Genomic DNA, 18,848 nt, shown 5'->3' with positions numbered 1-18,848 from the left:
CAAGATCTATAGAGATAGATCAAGACGCTTAATTAGACTTTCACAAAGCACATACCTTGATAAAGTTTTGAATAAGTGCAAAATGGATCTGTCAAAGAAAGGGTTCTTGCCTTTGTTACAAGGTGTGAAGTTGAGTTAGACTCAATGCCCGACCACTACAGACGATAGAGACAAAATGAAAGTCATTCCCTATGCTTCAGCCATAGGTTCTATCATGTATGCAATGTTGTGTACCATACTGATACGTCACTAACATATCGACTTTTTCTCACACTTTTCCTCTTGTTTTGGACTCTATTTTGCATGATTTGAATGAAACTAACCCTGGACTGACGTTGTTTTCAGCAGAACTACCATGGTATTGTTTTTGTGCAGAAATAAAAGTTCTCATAATGGAACGAAACTTTGCGATGAATTTTTATGGAATAAAAGAGGATTTTTGGAGCCAAGACCCATCAGAGAGGGCCCCCTGGGTGGGCCCAACACACCAGGGCGCGCCCCCCTCTCCTGGTGCGCCCAGGTGGGTTGTACCCACCTGGTGGTCCCGCAGATGACCCCCCTAATACTATAAAATCACATTATTCCAGAAAAAACCAGGGAAAAACAATTATCGCTATCCACGAGACGGAGCCGCCGCCCAGCCCTGTTCTTCCTCGAGAGGGTAGATCTGGAGTCCGTTTGGGGCTCCGGAGAGGGGGATCTTTGTTTTGCGTCATCACCAACCCATCTCCATCGCCAATTCCATGATGCTCCCCATGGGGAGTGAGTAATTCCTTCGTAGGCTCACTGGTCGGTGAGGAGTTGGATGAGATTCATCATGTAATCGAGTTAGTTTTGTTAGGGCCTGATCCCTAGTATCCACTATGTTCTTAGATTGATGTTGCTATGACTTTGCTATGCTTAATGCTTGTCACTTTGGGCCTGGGTGCCATGAACTCAGATCTGAACCGTTTATGAATTCATCATTATATCCATGTTTTAGATCCGATCTTGCAAGTATAGTCACCTACTACGTGTCATGATCCGACAACCCCGGAGTGACAACAACGGGGCCCACTCTCAGTGATGACCGTAGTTTGAGGAGTTCATGTATTCACTATGTGTTAATGCTTTGTTCCTATTCTCTATTAAAAGGAGGCCTTTATATCCCTTAGTTTCCAATATGGACCCCGCTGCCATGGGAGGGTAGGACAAAAGATGTCATGCAAGTTCTTTTAATAAAGCACGTATGACTATTTATGGAATACATGCCTACATTATATCGATGAACTGGAGCTAGTGCCGTATCGCCCTAGGTTATAACTGTCACATGATGAATATCATCCAACAAGTCACCGATCCAATGCCTACAAATTTATCATATATTGTTCCTGCTAAGTTACTACTGTTGCTACTGCTATCATTACTGCTACAATACCACTGCTATCACTGCTACCTTTATTGTTACTACTATTGCTCTCATCAACACTATCAAACTACTTTGCTACTGATCACTTTGCTGTAGATAATTAATTTCCAGGTGTGTTTGAATTGACAACTCAGCTGCTAATACCTTCAAATATTCTTTCGCTCCCCTTGTGTCGAATCTATAAATTTGGGTTAAATACTTACCCTCGAAAACTGTTGCGATACCCTTTACTTGTGGGTTATCAAGACCTTTTTCTGGTGCTGTTGCCAGGGAGCATAGCTATATTTGTTGAGTCACTTGGGATTATTCTCAATTTATCACTAAGAAGAATCTGAAGGATCCAAAGACTAAGATATTTCCCTCGAAGACGAGGGGAGGTAAGGAACTGCCATCCAGTTCCGCTTTAGATTCACCTTCTGTTATGAGTAAACTTGCAACACCACCACCACATGCTATTAATTCTGATATGTCGCAAGTTATTGATGATGCTACTTCTACTAGGAATGATGCTTCTAATGATGCTAGTACCATGCTTGATAAGGATGATGTGCCACTTGGTAAATTTCTTGATGAACAAATTGCTTGATTAATACAACATCATGTTGTTGAATCTGATGATGAGCTTGAAACTGAAACTCCTGAAACACTTGCTAGAGCTAGCCCTCCTAGATATGAATTGCCTAAGGTACTGGAAGGCTATGCTATGAGTGAAGAGGCAACTAGAGATATTCTTGCTTGTAAGGATAGAGATGATCTAGAGAAATTATTACACAAGTATAAAGAAAAATCTCTGAATGCTAGAATGAAATGTGATCCTAAGTTTGCTGCTTCACCTATTGCTATTACTGATAAGGATTATCAATTCTCTATCCACCCAGAGTTAATTACTTAGGTTGAATCTGATCCTTTTCATGGTTATGAAACTGAGACTGTTGTGGCACATCTTACTAAGTTGAATGATATAGCCACCCTTTTTACTCATGATGAGAAAACTCGATACTACTTTATTCTCAAATTATTTCCTTTCTCATTAAAGGGTGATGCTAAAGCTTGGTACAATACTCTTGCTCCTGGTTGTGTGCGTAGTCCCCAAGATATGATTTACTACTTCTCTAAAAAATATTTTCCTGCTCATAAGAAACAAGCTGCCTTACAGGAAATATTTAAGTTGTTGAAACTAAAGAAGAGAGTGTCCCGCAAGCTTGGGCGAGGCTTTGTCGGCTACTTAATGCTTTGTCTGATCATCCTCTTAAGAAAAATGAAACACTTGATATCTTCTATAATGGACTAATCGATGCTTCTAGGGACTCCCTAGATAGTTGTGTTGGTTGTGTTTTCAGGGAACGAACTATTGCTCAAGCTGAAGAATGATTGAATAACATATTGAAAAACTATGATGATTGGACTATTCCTGAACCACCGCCTAAACCCACTCCAAAGAAGAGGGGTATATTATATCTCAGTCCTGAAGATATGCAAGAGGCAAAGAAATCTATGAAGGAAAAAGTATTAAGGCCGAGGATGTTAAAAATTTACCACCTATCAGAGAAATACATGGGCTTGAAGCACCACCACCACCCCAGGTGGTAGAGGTAAAATCTTTGAATGAAATTCAATGATAGTGATGATCCTCATAATAAACATCCTAGCCAATGCCTTTATGAGTTTGATGATTACATTAGGAAACAAGATCACTTCAATGCAAATGTTATGAAACAATTGAAATATAATTCTGATATGATTGCTCGCTTAAGTGACTTGTTATTTAGAATCTCAAATGATGTTAGAGGTGTTGGAAAACATGCTTCTATGATTCAAACCCAGTTAGAACAAGTTGCTACATCTCAAACAGAATTACTTGATGAAATGAATCATAATATACATGACTTGCTGTTAGAGTTGCACCTAGAGGAGGTAAACTGACTCAGGAACCACTTTATCCTGAGGGACACCCAAAAAGAATTGAACAAGACTCGTAAAGAAGTAACATTAGTGCACCTAGTCCTTCTAAAAAGAAAAAGAAAAAGAAAAATGATAGGACTTTGCATACTTCTAGTGAACCTGAAATAGACAAACCTCCTGATAATGAAAACGAAACTTCTATCTCTGATGCTGAAACACAATCTGGTAATGAACATCCACCAAGTGATAATGAAAAATATAATGATGAGGTTCATGAAGACACTCAACCAAATAATGATAAGGAACCAGATAATGATGTTGAGATAGAACCACCTATTGATCTTGATAACCCACAACCTAAGAATAGAAGATATGACAAAAGAGACTTTGTTGCTATAAAACATGGTAAAGAAAGAGAATTGTGGGTTCAAAAACCTATGCCTTTTCCACCAAAGTCAACTAAAAAGAAATATGATGAAGAATTTGAACTCTCTGCTAAAATGCTGAGGCCAGTCTTTTTGCGTATTTTCTTGACTGGCATCTTAAAAATGCCTCCTTATGCAAAGTATATGAAAGACATCATCACAAATAAGAGAAAAATACCAGAAGCTGAAATCTCCACTATGCTTGCTAACTATACTTTTAAAGTTGGAGTACCTAAAGAACTTGGAGATCCTGGTATACCAACTATACCTTGCTCTATCAAAAAGAATTATGTGAAAATTGCTTTGTGTGATTTACGAGCTGGTGTTAGTGTTATGCTTTCTCTTTATATAAAAGACTTGACTTGAATAAACTCACACCTACTAAAATATCTTTGCGAATGGCTGACAAGTCAACTGACATACCTATCAGTATCTGTGAGGATGTGCCCGTTGTTGTTGCTAATGTCAACATTTTGTATGACTTTGTTATACTTGAGATGCCCGAGGACGACAACATGTCGATTATCCTTGGTAGACCCTTCTTGAATACTGCAGGGGTTGTTATTGATTGCAACAAAAGCATGGTCACTTTTCATATCAATGGTAATGAGCATACGGTGCACTTTCCGAAGAAACAATTCCAAGTGAATGGTATTAATGTTATTGAAAAATCTCCAACAATCACTATTGGAAGTTTTCAAATACATCTACCTACTGTTAAAAAGAAATATGAAATGCTTATTGTTGGGGAAATGCATATCCCCATTGAGGTAACTTACTGATTTACGAAAGTTGTTCGGTTTCATGCTAATCGAAAGTGGTTGTTAATAAGACATGATCGACCTTATTAATGAATCATTTTTGAACGATATGAAGTTGATGAATTTAGAAAGCACTACCTTATGTCCTACCTTTTTGTTTTCTCTTTTATTAGTTAAATAAAATAAATTGACATGTTTTGTCTGTTTTCTGAATTTCCTGTGCTATAAAAAAAATGACCCAAAAAAAGTTCTCAGAATGCTCTGAAAACCATCAGATACCACTTACTGAATTTTGTAACATATGCATGATCCCCTCTGATGGGAGCTTGGCTGAGCCTAGGCCGGCCGAGTTTGAGGCCATTTATCGCACTTTGACAATGGGGGATGAGAGAGGAGTGTCATCCACCACGGCTGCTAGCTTACACTTTCCTGTTGTACACTATTTTGCTTTATTTGTTACGAAGTGTCTGCTTGCTAGAAAGAAAGTAGGCGCGCTCAGTGCACCAGACTTTGTTGTTTTACGCCAGGCACTGGAAGGTGACAACACTTATAGCTTGGGAGCTATTGTGGCTCGTCGCCTACATCTTAATAAATCTCAAGGTAAAATACATGGTGGGATTTATGCTACTCGTTTGGCGGCTCACTTCGAGGTTGAGATATGCCCTCATGATTACCCTCTGACCACAATTCACCTTGACCATGCAGCCATGGATCACCACCATTTTACTGATGACGGATCTTCTAATATCCCTATTCCGTATAAGCTGGTTTTTAGTGTAAACACTTGTGATATTATTCCATTGCCTGCTTCTGCTTTGTTTGATCCTGTTGCCAGGGTGGATACAGGATTATGCCTGCAGACATCATTGCCTACCGGAACACTCAGGCTGTGGCGGAGGCAGCACAGGAGCAGCCTCAGTAGTGGGATGCGTGGATGCCCGCTCCTCAGCACCCCCACTACCCTCCAGGCTACTGACCAACTACCAAGTTAGGCCAAAAGCCTAATCTTGGGGGAGTACATGTTTCTCACCGACATTATATTAATGTCCACATATTTCATTTGTCGGTGTTCACACTTTTTCATTGTATTATCCATGCTTAGATTTATTTTCTTGCTTTCTTCTTGTATGTTTGAAAAACTTTAGAGAAACCAAAAAAAATTAGTTGTAGCTAGTTTAATTTCTATGCTTGCTTAGTAATAGTATTAAAAATAAAATCCAAAAAGATTTCCTTGTTCTTCTTTTGCTTGTTGGGAGCTTTCCCATGTAAATAGTTTTTCTCGTTTTTCCTTTTCCCTTTTATTTGCCCGTTCTAGAAAACTAAAAACTCCAAAAATATTTCAGTGTGTTTCTCTGAACTTCTTTTCTTTTTATTCGAGTCTTACCAAGGAGAAGACCGCGATGAAAATGTTGAGTGCCTCTCATATGAATAATTGTTGAACTAATAAGAGCACATTTTACCTTGCCTTTTCCTGTTGAATAAAATGTTTGCAAATTCCAGCTTAGTCCATGGTACTCTTGCACTATTATTATTTTCATTGTTCGGTCGTGCAAGTGAAAGGCAATAATGACGACATCCGATGAAATGGTCGTGGCAGGGAGAAACTGGTATGAACTCGACTTGTTCTATTTTTGTAAATATGTTTAACCTAGTATCCATGATTCAACCCATTATGATTAAACATGTTTGCAATGACAGTTAGAGATTATAGTTTCTCATGCCATGCATAAGTAGCTGGGAGTTGATAATGATTTATCTTGGATATCAACATAGCGTTAAAATGATTGTGATGTAGTATGATGATATGGTATCCTCCTCTGAATGTTTGAGTGGCTTGACTTGGCACATGTTCATGCATGTACTTGAACCAAAACCAACATAGCCTCTATGATATTCATATTCATGGTGTTCATATCCAACTCATGCTAGTGTCCAATGTTACTTATGCATAATGCATGGTTATGATCGTTGTTTCTCTCTAGCTGGCCGCTTCTCAATCTTAATTTCTAGCCTTCACCTGTACTAAGTGGGAACTCTGCTTGTACATCAAAAACCTTGAACCCAAAGTTATTCCAGATGAGTCCACCATACCTACCTATATGCGGTATTACCCTGCCGTCCTAAGTAATTTGCATGTGCCACGTCTAAAAACTTCTAATAAGTTATCCTTTTTGTGTGCCTGGATCGTTTGTGGAATGACAGGAGGTGGTCGGTATCTTTCGGTGGAAAACGACACCTATGGGATCACTGGAATCCCTACTACGGTCGGTGGGCGTGAGATTGTGGAAAGAGCGGGTCTAGGAGCCAGCACAAAGAACGTTTACTCAGGTTCGGGCCGCGAGGACGTGTAATACCCTAATCCTGCTTTGGTGTATATTTGAGTGTTCTTGACCTAGATACAGCGTGTGTGTCGTCCAAAAGATCTGAATCCTCCCTCAGTATGCCTTGGGCCTCCTTATATAGGGTAAAGAGGTTGCCACAGTGGCACACAGGAGGTGGAAAGGTGTACAGTGGCTGATCTTATCGCCTAACATCACAGGACAAAACGCATTTAATATGCTACTTAGGTATCCTCTTGCTTTATCGGGGACGACAACGAAGCCCGTCCCATCCGTCGCCGCTTTGCCTTGCCTCGACCCACTCCTAGGCCAATGAGGCGTGCAATGCCATGTAAGCTGGCAGGCTGCTGAGCTTTTGTGGTGGCAGGGTCTTCACGAAGATCTGCATGCCACCACGCAGGTGCTTGCTGTGTCGGTCTAGAGACCGCACGTCGTCACGCAGGTGCTCGCCTAGCTGGCTGTGCTGGCAGCTTCATGGGAACGGCGGTGGAGCCTTGGGAGATTTGGGCCTGGCTGCGGCCCCGCTAACGTCCTCGTCAAGGGTCTTGTTGGGCTCCCGGCAAGGGTCCTGCCGTGACATCGTAGTCGTCCCCGGCAAGGATCTTGCCGGAGGTCTCGTGGATTTCCTCGGCAAGGATCTTGTCGAGGATCGTCGTCTTCTGGTCCTCATCTGATCTTGTGTGTTTACGATCTTCACAAGGATCTGCATGCCACCATGGAGGTGCTTCCCGAGCCTTGGTCCAAATGTGGTTGATGGCGTTGGAACCCTTGGGCTTAAGGGTGGCGCGCTCTGCTGGTGTTGGGCAAGTTCCCCGGCAAGGCTCTTGTCGGGGTTGCGGGGGTCGCGCCCGGCAAGGGTCTTGCCGGGGGAGTCCACCTCGCCCACTTGCTCTTTGTGTCTCTGTCTTGTGGTCTTGCTCGTCTTGTGCCTTTGTCTTCCCTCCTCTGCCCTGCTAAGTGTGGCCACGGGCGCGGCTTTGACTGCCCGTGCACAAGTAAAGGGGTACAAAAGAGAGCCCCTACTTTTGTACACGACAGGATCCCCCGGGCCTGGGCCACACATAAGCGCGACGCGTTGTTGGGCTAGGCCTAGAATGGTGCGCTGTCAGGCAGGGTAGATTTTTACCGCGGTAACTTTTTCGTCCGCTGCGCTTCCCCATGACCCGTGTTGAATGCGCGACGTGATGGGTTGTGCGTGACGTGGTGGTCATGCACGGAATGACCGCAGCATGCTTGCATCATCCATGGTGAACAGTAAAGAGGCGTCTTGCGTGTTCCCTTGGACTGGCAGAGCCGCCGCTCATTTACTCTCTCCATCTTGGAACCATTGTTCCATGTTTCCCACTACACCTTCTCCTTATGCCACGTACGCCGCATGCACGGCGCGGGTTAGGTGACAGGCGCATGGAATATGGGAAGGCGTGCGCGGTCTGATACTCACGCGCCTTCGATTGGGCGGGGAGGGCGGTCGATGGCCTCGCCTGCTGCCACTTTAATGAGCCGGATTCGAGAGGGCTCTTCAGGAGCGTAGAGCTAGTCCTTCAGTCTGCCCTTCCCAACTATAAAAAGGGGACTCAGGGGAAGGAGGGAAAGCATCTCCCTGTGCCCCCCCCCCCTCGTCTCCAACCCTACCCACGGTCATGGCGAGGGGGCGCGGCCGCGGCCGTTCTTCTGCGGAGGCGACCAGGTCCTCCTCCCGCCAAAGAGCTGCAGCGGTCAAGGAAGAGCTAGATGCCCAGGGGGAAGGCCATGCTCGAGGCGGGGCTACTGGACGGGGCCGCGATTGGTGAGGCAGTCGAGGCAGAGGTGGGCATGGAAGGGGGATACCTGCATCGTCTCCGTCTCCGTCACCATCTCCCCCGTCAACTCCTCCTGCTTCACCGAGTGGTCATGTCGGGGACTCGGTGCTCGAGTTTATCCTGCAGCTGTGTGGGCCGCTACGCCGCTGCCTTTGTCTTCCCCGGGTGTTCGCGAGTGTGCTGGAGGTCGACCAGCCACCACGGCTGAGGCTCCACATGAAGGGGTGTTTCCATGGCGACATGTGGGTGAACACAGGGTTCCCCTCAAGTGATGCTCCTTCGTCGGGGCTAGAAAACCTTTGCACGTGCCCATTGCTTGATGGATGGGCGCGTCCTCTGCTTCAAGCTAGCGGAGAGTGATTTGCTCTCCCTTAAGGTCTTCGGGTGCTTGGGATACAGGCTAGGGTGTTGTGCGGAGAGCTCGTCTGATGGCGAAAACTCCTCTTCGGGCGAGAGTGACGAGGATGACAGCGACAGCGACGACGAGGGTAGCGGGCAGGAGGATGACGGGTCCGACTAGGCGTCGGGCACACCGTTCCTGGGCGACGCCGGCAGCACCATCATCTGCATCGCCAGCTCCTTGAACTTCTCGAGATCGCCTCCTTGGGCGGCTGGCGTGGGAAGGACAGAGAAGACGATGAATGCGGGTGGCAGGCCATCAAGTCGGAGTACGATGGCATCGATGCCTTCGTCCCGTATTGCTGGCCCGCTGCCTCATCTTTCGGCTCTTCTGCCGGCACCATCATCACCAGCCCTTTTCCGGACGGCCAGCGGGATGTTCTCTTGGTGCCTTCTACTGCTTGTACCTCGCCTAGGCACTCTTTTTGCCCTCCTGTCATCTTGTTCTGTTTCCTGGGGAGAGGGACAAGAAAGGGATTACAGATGCTATGTCTTGAGCTTGCGTTGGTTTTCCTCAAAGAGGAGAGGGTGATGCAGCAATAGTGGTGTAAGTATTTCCCTCAGTTTTTGAGAACCAAGGTATCAATCCAGTAGGAGGCTCCTCAAAAGTCCCACGCCCCTACACAAACAAACAAAGAACTCGCAACCAACGCAATAAAGGGGTTGTCAATCCCTTCACGGCCACTTGTGTAAGTGAGATCTAATAAAGATAGTAAGATAAGATAAAAATATTTTTGGTATTTTATAAAATAGATGCAAAAAGTAAAGATGCAAATAAAAGTAGATTGAAAGCAAATATGATAAGAGATAGACCCGATGGCCATAGGTTTCACTAGTGGCTTCTCTCAAGATAGCATAAGTATTACGGTGTGTGAACAAATTACTATCGAGCAATTGATAGAAAAGCAAATAATTATGAGATTATCTAGGCATGATCATGTATATAGGCATCACGTCCGCAAAAAGTAGACTGACTCCTACCTGCATCTACTACTATTACTCCACACATCGACCGACTCCTGCCTGCATCTAGAGTATTAAGTTCATAAGAACAGATTAACGCATTAAGCAAGATGACATGATGTAGAGGGATAAACTCAAGCAATATGATATAAACCCCATCTTGTTATCCTCGATGGCAACAATACAATATGTGCCTTGCAACCCTTTCTGTCACTGGGTAAGGACACCGCAAGATTGAACCCAAAGCTAAGCACTTCTCCCATGGCAATAAAGATCAATCTAGTAGGCCAAACCAAACTGATAATTCAAAGAGACTTGCAAAGATAACTCAATCATACATAAAACAATTCAGAGAAGATTGAAATATTATTCATAGATAAACTTGATCATAAACCCACAATTCATCGGATCTTGACAAACACACCGCAAAAAGAGTTTACATCGAATAGATCTCCACAAGAGAGGGGGAGAACATTGTATTGAGATCCAAAAAGAGAGAAGAAGCCATCTAGCTAATAACTATGGACCCGTAGGTCCGTGGTAAACTACTCACAACTCATCGGAGGGGCAGGGATGTTGATGTAGAAGCCCTCCATGGTCGATTCCCCCTCTAGCAGAGTGTCGGCGAAGGCTCCAAGATGAGATCTCGCGGATACAGAAGGTTACGGCGGTGGAAATTGTGTTTCGTCCTGCTCCTGGATGTTTTTGGGGTACGTAGGTATATATAGGAGGAAGAAGTACGTCGGTGGATGCCCGAGGGGCCCACGAGACAGGAGGCGCGCCCTCCTATCTCGTGGGAGCCTCGGTTGCTTCTTGACTTGCACTCCAAGTCCTCTCGATCATGTTCGTTGCAAAAATCACGCTCCCGAAGGTTTCATTCCGTTTGGACTCCGTTTGATATTCCTTTTCTTCGAAATACTAAAATAGGCAAAAAACAGCAATATGGGTTGGGCCTTCGGTTAGTAGGTTAGTCCCAAAAATGATACAAATGTGTAAAATAAAGCCCATAAACATCCAAAAGGGGTAATATAATAGCATGGAACAATCAAAAATTATAGATACATTGGAGATGTATCAACGGGCATCATATCTCTTTTTAGTGTTTAAGCCTACGGGCACTTGTCAGATTTAAACCTTGCTCATGTTTCCATTCTGTACGAACTGTACCTATATGGGATGTATTAATGAAAAAGGGTGCATGTCGGGTTCTTTGTGCGTGAGCGAGGCCCATGCCAAGGAATGAATCCTTGTTATTTTTAAGATAAACATTGTCGCCCGGCAACAGGCCTTGCCGTCCCTTTACTTCATTCGACCATACTCATGCTCTTGGTGGAGGCAGGGCGAAGTAGGGTTAGGCCCTTCGTTTTCTTCCTTGTCACCGCGACTACAACCAAGTTCTGACCCAGGGAATAGTTCTTGGGTACAAGAAAAGGGGAGCACGGTGGCCTAGGAATAAAACGAGGTTTTATACGTCCCAATTCCATATGGAAATGCGCAACAGGGGATAAAAGACTTATCTGAATCTGCAGCCCTCCCGGCAACCTTGGCTTGCCGTGGTTGGACCCTTCTGTCTGCAGCCCCCGGCAACCTTCGCTTGCCGGGACCGGAGCGTCGGCTTGTTCTCTTTCTTCCAAATAGCTCAGCAGAAATGTCCATGTACCCTGCGAACCAAAGAGGACGGAAAAGAACAGAGAGACGCACACTCGACCTCTATGCTAGGGGTTAGTCGCCGCTAAGCACTACCAACCCTAACTAAGGGAGAGACTCAACCTAGCATGCATGCTATAACTTAGGGCGCCAGTGCTTCATTTATTTATGCTCAGGGTCTGCGCCTGGCTTTGTACAGAGGGTTACATGCCTTGCCGGCAAGGCTCTTACAAAAGGTGGTCTGCCGGGGGGGGGGGGCGGCAACCGCACCTTATGGGTAAAATTTGCAAAGATGTTCGATGTTCCAGGAGTTGCTCACTGGAATGGCATCTTCAGTCTCCAGGCGGACTGCGCCGGGCCTGGTGACTCGTATTACCCGATAAGGGCCTTCCCACTTTGGCATCAACTTGTTGGAATTCTTGGCCGATTGAACACGCTGAAGAACAAGGTCGCCTTCCTCAAAGCTTCGGGCATGAACCTTGTGGCTATGGTAGCAGTGTAAGGCTTGCTGGTAGCACACTGCTCTCACAGCCTCCCGAAGACAATCTTCCTCGAGGAGCGTTGCGTCATCTTGCCGCAATCGCTCTTGCTCAAGCTCGTCATAAGCGAGCACTCTAGGTGACCCATATGTGAGTTCCGTGGGGAGAACCTCCTCCGCCCCGTATACCAGGGCAAAGGGTGTCTGGCCGGTGGCTCGATTTGGCGTTGTTCTAATCGACCAAAGAACTGTCGGCAACTCATCAATCCAGCGCCTTCCTCTCTTATGCAGCCTGCCAAAAGTCTTTCTCCTTAGGCCTCACAGTAGTTCAGCATTTGCCCTCTCCGCCTGGCCGTTGCTCCGTGGGTGCGCCACGGAAGCGAAACAGACCTTGCTGCCGAGGTCTTGGATGTATTGCATGAAGGTGCAGCATGTGAACTGCGTGTCGTTATCGGTGATGACTCTGTTTGGCACACCAAAACGGCAGACTAGCCCCTTGAAGAATTTGACGGCTGACTGCGCTGTCACCTTCCTCACTGCTTCCACCTCTGGCCACTTTGTGAACTTGTTGATTGCAATGTACAAGTACTCAAAGCCCCTGACGATACGGGGGAAAGGGCCCAGTATGTCGAGCCCCTAGACCAAAAATGGCCAGGAGAGGGATTGTTTGAAGGGCTTGAGCTGGCTGATGAAGCTTCTTTGAATGGAACTGACACACTTCACACTTGGATACTAGTGTCGTTGCATCTTGGAGGGCAGCGGGCTAGAAGAAACCTTGCCGGACGACTTTGCTGGCAAGGGCTCTCGACCCTATGTGGGAGGCACATATGCCTCCATGTATCTCTGCCAACAGCTCCAGTCCTTCCTCCCGGGGAATGCACTTCAATTTCACACCGTTTGGTCTTTTTCTGTACAGAACATTGTCAACAAACCGATACATGGCAAACCGTCGGGCTACTTTCTCCGCTTCTTCCTGCTCCTCAGGAAGCTCCCCTATTTGGAGGAATCGAACGGTATGTTGTGCCCATGCCAGAGCCTGGGCTCGACGGCAAGGACTGAAGGCCTTTCCTTTGCCATGAGAGTGGTTGTCTCTACGGCCAGGGCTTGGCGCCCTTTCGGAGTCGGTTGCGCCATGGCAGGCTTAGTGTCCATGGCAACATCTTTGCCAGTGGCTCCTGGGAGCTCGGTGGGTAAGTACTTGCCAGGTCCTGATTTCCTCCGCTTGTTCTTCTCTGTCGATGGTTCAACAGATGGTTGAGTTAACCGAAGCACAAAAGTACCTGGTTCCACAGGTAGTTTGAAGGCAGCGCGCTTCGACAGGTAGTTGGCGATGTCATTCTCCACTCGGGGAACATGCTCCACTTGTATACTATCAAAACGCTCCTCCAGCTTCCTCACCTCATCTACGTAGGCCTCCATCAACGGGCTTTGATAATCCTTGTTGACTTTCCTGACAACAAGCTGTGAATCACCCCTGACGATGAGCTTCTTGATCCCGAGGTCTGCCACCATCCTGAGAGCAGCAAGCAATCCCTCGTATTCAGCAGTGTTGTTTGTCGACATCTCCGTGGGAAAGTGCATCTGGATTACATACTTGAGGTGCTCTCCGGTGGGTGCGACAAGTAGCACACCAGCACCGGCGCCTTGCAGCGAGAAAGCCCCATCAAAGTACATAATCCAGTTGCGACTTGTTTCCTTTCCGGAAAGAGTGGTCTCCTGGATCTCTTCATCGGGCGTCGAGGTCCACTCTGCAATGAACTCTGCCAAGACTCTGCTCTGGATTGTCGATGTACTTTCAAACTTCAAACCAAAGCTTGACAGCTCCAAGGCCCATTCCACAATCCTCCCGGTTGCGTCCGGGTTATGTAGTATCCATTGCAATGGGAGGCGGGTGACGACGGTGATCTTGTGCGCTTGGAAGTAATGACAGAGCTTCCTCGAGGCCATAAGGAGGCCGAAGAGAAATTTCTGCACATCGGAGTACCTTGACCTAGCCCCCTACAAGAGGGAGCCGACAAAGTAAACCGGGTGCTGCACCATCTTCTTCTTCTACACCACTTCATTTGGTTGCGCAGGCCCTGTCCCACCGGCGTCAGACCCTGCCAGGGGCCTCGCCTTGCCAGGACCAAGCCCTGCCGGGGGGAGCTCTGGCTCGCCATCCGCCAGTCCTGCCGTTGCCACTGCCCCTTCATCAACCTCCCTCTGCACCACTAGCGCGGCGCTGACTACTTGATTTGTTGCCGCTAGATACAGCAGCAGCGGCTCTTGTGGTTTAGGCGCAACCAGTATCGGTGTGGAGGAGAGGTACTTCTTCAAATCCTGCAGTGTTGCTTCGGCCTATGGGGTCCATTCCATTGGGCCCGACTTTTTCAAGATTTTGAAAAAAGGGCACGTTCAACAGACATGGAAATGAATCTGCTCATGGCGGCAACGCAGCCAGTGAGCCGATGCACATCCTTGATCCGCCTAGGCGCCTCAATCTACTCAATGGCCTTGATCTTGTCTGGATTCACATCGATCCCATGCTGTGACACAAAGAACCCAAGAAGTTTGCCGGACAGAACACCGAAGATACACTTCTCAGGGTTCAGCTTGAGGTTGATCTTGTGCAAATTTGCAAACATCTCTTCAAAATCTTGTACAAGTGTTGCCTTGTCCTTGGTTTTGACCACTATGTCATCCATATAAGCTTCCATATTTCTATGTAGCTGGGGCTCAAAACCAATTTTGACTGCTCTTGCGAACGTTGAGCCAGCACTCTTCAACCCGAAAGGCATCCATAAAAAGCAATACGTACCACACGGGGTGATGAATGTTGTCTTCTCTTCATCTTCTCTCGTCATGAAAATCTGGTGGTATCCTGAGTAGGCATCAAGGAATGATAATAGGTCACACCCGACCGTGGAGTCAACAATCTGGTCAATGCGCGGCAACGGGAAAGGGTCTTTTGGACAGGCCTTATTGATATCTGTGTAATCAATACACAGCCTCCACTTCCCATTTGCCTTCGGCACCACCACCGGATTGGCCAACCACGTTGGATGGAGTACTCCTCTCACCAAGCATGCCGCTTCCAGCTTCCTGATCTCTTCTGTGATGAACTCCTGCCTTTCCAAAGCTTGCTTCCTGACCTTCTGCTTGACGGGTCGCGCATGAGGACAAACAGCAAGATGGTGCTCAATCACCTCCCTGGGAACGCCAGGGATGTCGGATGCTTGCCATGCAAACACATCGACATTCGCCCGCAGGAAAGTGACGAGCGTGCCTTCCTATTTGCTATCGAGGCTGGAGCTTATGGTGAAAGCCCCTCCCGTGCCATCCTCCTTGATGGACACCTTCTTGGTCTCTGGTGGTGCAGCTCTGGATTTCTTGCTCTTGCTGGTGGAGCTCTCTGGCACATCCTCAACGGGAGCACAACACTCCGAAGGGGTGCGCTTGCCGGAGTGGGTGCGAGAGGTCTTGCCGATCTTCTTCCCTCCTGGGGCTTCAGCGGCAGGAGCAAGTGCCTTGGCGGCAGTCGCTGCAACCACTTCCCGATAGAGTTGGTCAGCGTAGATTAGCGCATCCTTCTTGTCGGAGGGGATGGTGATGATGCTCATCGGCCCAGGAATCTTCAGCGTGTTATAGGCGTAGTGTGACGCCACCATGAACTTGGCTAGTGCCGGGCGGCCGAGGATCCCATTGTAGGGCAAGGGGATCTCGACTACATCGAAGACAATCCTCTCCGTCCTGTAGTTCAACTCACCTCCAAACGTCACATGCAGCATGACCTTGCCCTTGGCTGGCTCCTTCCCGGGTTGACCCCTTGAAACGTGCCCACCTCTTCGAGGTCTTCATCAAGAATCTGCAGCCTTTTGATCACAACACGCGAGATCAAGTTCGGACCAGCCCCGCCGTCAACTAGCATCTTTCTAACCTTGAGGTTGCGTATCGTTGGTGAAACCAACAACGGCAGACACCCGACCGCAGTTGTGCGATCAGGGTCGTCCTCGGTGTCAAAAATGATAGGCGTGCTGGACCACTTCAGTGGCTTCTGAGCGTCGAATGATGGCTCCGCCGCTGCGATCTCACGCGCCCACTTCTTGAGCTGGCGGTGAGAGGTGTGCAGTGAGGCGCCACCGTCGATGCACATGGCCTCCGTAGCTTTCTGGAACTCGGGCTCGCCGGACTCGTTGTCCTCGTCATGATCATCGTCTTCCTGCTTCTTGTCGCGGTCCCGGGCGAGCCTCTCTTGCTGGTTATCCTTCTCATGGCGGCCTCCTAGGCCGCCACATTTCTTGTCGGACCCTTCAGCACCGTCCTGACCCTTCTCCTTGTCCCGCCTCTCATACTTAGCTTTTTGCTTCTCAGCAAGCAGCTCAACTTGTCGGCAGTTCTGGAGGTGGTGGCTCTTGGTGTGGTGGATCTTGTAGTACTGCTTGTCGGAGCTTCCTGGCTTGTCGGCAGCCGCCAAGGCCCGGCAAGCGGCGCACTCGACAATTCCCTTGCCGGGGTTGCTTGCCTTGGCCTTCTTGGCAGCGCCGGTGTCGTCAGATCCCTCGACAGCAAGCACGGCCTTGCCCTTGCGCTTTCTGTTGTGGCACCGGCCCTTCTTCATTGGGGCGGCGGTGTCTTCGTCTATGGAGTCGGTTTCCGCACCAGCGTCCTCGTCGGGGTACTTCCTCCCCTTTTCAACTCGAGCACCTGTCGGCCAGAACATAAAGTTCAGCCACACCTTTGACCTTGTTCATCGCCAGCTCTTCACGCATCTTGCGGTTGCGCACATTTTGATGGAATGCGCTGATCCTGGCGGCGGGGTGAATGTCTGGGATGTTGTACTGCACCCGGCTAAACCTCTATATGTACATGCACATGTTTTCACCTTCCTTCTAGGGGATGATATGAAAATCGCTTGTCCGGCCATGAGCTTGATGGCTTCAGTGAAGGCTCCAACGAACTCATGACACAAATCCGACCAAGAAGAAATGGAATCCACCGGCAAGTGCATCAACCATGACATAACATTGGGCTTAAGTGCCAGCGAGAAGTAATTGGCAAGCACCTTATTGTCGCGGGATCCAGCAGATTGCATCGCGATGGTGTAGATGCTGAGGAACTCCGACAGGTGAGTCTTCCCATTGTACTTCTCGCCAACGTCAGGCTTGAACATGCGGTGGGAGGGCCACTGGAACTGCCGCAGCTCACGGGTAAAGGTTGGGCAACCCACCTCGTAGGGTAGGCCACCGTAGCCTCCCGGCGTCGGGTGGTCCATAGTGTGCCCTGACCGCCTATCTGAATGGTGGCACGCATCTTGCCGGCATTCAATGGTGGTTCGAGCATTTTCAAGGGCTCGCTCCCGAAGAACTTGGCGCTGATCGCGGTGGGTCCGTGGATCGGACGACGCTATGGAAATGTTATCACAAGCGTCTTCATGACGGACCAACACCCACGGTAACTGGCGGGGGGGAGGAGAGTGCACCATGGCTGCATCACCTCTGGCCCTTCCACCACTGGCATGCGGTGGCTTCACGGAGTGTCGGCCTAAGGGCCCCGCTTGTCGCGGCTCATCTTTGTTGGCGACGCCGACGAAGCTCCGGATGGTGGACCTCTACTCGTCGAGCTTTTCCGCAGCAGGAGGAAAGTCGAGGAGCAGTGATACGTCTCCATCGTATCTATAATTTTTGATTGTTCCATGCCAATATTATTCAACTTTGATATACTTTTGGCAACTTTTTATACTATTTTTTGGGACTAACATATTGATCCAGTGCCCAGTGCCAGTTTCTGTCTGTTGCATGTTTTTTGTTTCGCAGAAATCCAATATCAAACGGAGTCCAAACGGGATAAAAACGGACGGAGAATTATTTTGGAATATTTGTGATTTTTGGGAAGTAAAATCAACACGAGACGGTGCCCGAGGGTGCCAGGAGATAAGGGGGCGCGCCCCAGGGAGGCAGGCGTGCCCCAGACTCTCTTGGGCCCCCTGTAAGGCGGTTGACGCTCTTCTTTTGCCACAAGAAAGCTAATTTTAGATCTGGGCGAAAGATTCACCCCAATCGGAGTTACGGATCTCCAGATATAAAAGAAAAGGTGAAGGGGTAGAATCTGAGAACGCAGAAACAGAGAGATAGATCCAATCTTTGAGGGGCTCTCGCCCCTCCCACGCCATGGGAGCCCAGGACCAGAGCGGAAACACTTCTCCCATCTAGGGAGGAGGTCAAGGAAGAAGAAGAAGAAGAAGAAGAAGAAGAAGAAGGGGGGCTCTCTCCCCCTTGCTTCCAGTGGCACCGGAGCGCTGCCGGGGGCCATCATCATCACTGCGATCTTCACCAACACCTCCATCATCTTCACCAACATCTCCATCACCTTCCCCCATCTATATTAAGAAGTCCACTCTCCCGCAACCCGATGTACCCTCTACTTGAACATGGTGCTTTATGCTTCATATTATTTTCCAATGTTGTGTTGCCATCCTATGATGTATGAGTAGATTTTCGTTGTCCTATCGGTGATTGATGAATTGCTATGATTGGTTTGAGTTGCATGTTTTATTATTGGTGTTGTCCTATTGTGCCCTCCATGCACTGTAGGGTTTGCAATATGTTTATGATTTGCTTATGGTGGGTGGCGTGAGTGACAGAAGCACAAACCCAAGTAAGTAGGTTGTTTGCGTATGGGATAAAGGGGACTTGATACTTTAATGCTATGGTTGGGTTTTACCTTAATGAATCTTTAGTAGTTGCGGATG

The sequence above is a fragment of the Triticum aestivum genome, chromosome 6B (genome assembly GCF_018294505.1).
Source record: "Triticum aestivum cultivar Chinese Spring chromosome 6B, IWGSC CS RefSeq v2.1, whole genome shotgun sequence".
NCBI lineage: Eukaryota > Viridiplantae > Streptophyta > Magnoliopsida > Poales > Poaceae > Triticum > Triticum aestivum.
Note: the sequence above shows the minus strand (reverse complement) of the source record.